Raw genomic sequence first — 285 nt, forward strand, 5'->3', positions numbered from 1 at the left:
TAAATTAATATTCCGATAAACGATAAACGAGAACTTGGTAATGCTTTAGTTAGGATACACCAACGATTTTCCTCTTAATTATATTTTCAATAGAGACATACATGCTAGACATGTCCAAAACACATCGAATATGTGATGGCAAACTAATTTAAAAAACGCTATAAACAAAAAATCGTAGGACTACTTACCGACTGTGCACCGCCATCGCTGAAGCTTGTTTTCGTCGTGGAACTGCACACTGCAGGGCGGACGCGCACACAGCGTGTCACGTGACCTGGCTTCGAC

Source organism: Centruroides sculpturatus, unplaced genomic scaffold (genome assembly GCF_000671375.1).
Source record: "Centruroides sculpturatus isolate CEXI.00-Female unplaced genomic scaffold, Cexi_2.0 scaffold155, whole genome shotgun sequence".
In the NCBI taxonomy this organism is placed as follows: Eukaryota; Metazoa; Arthropoda; class Arachnida; order Scorpiones; family Buthidae; genus Centruroides; species Centruroides sculpturatus.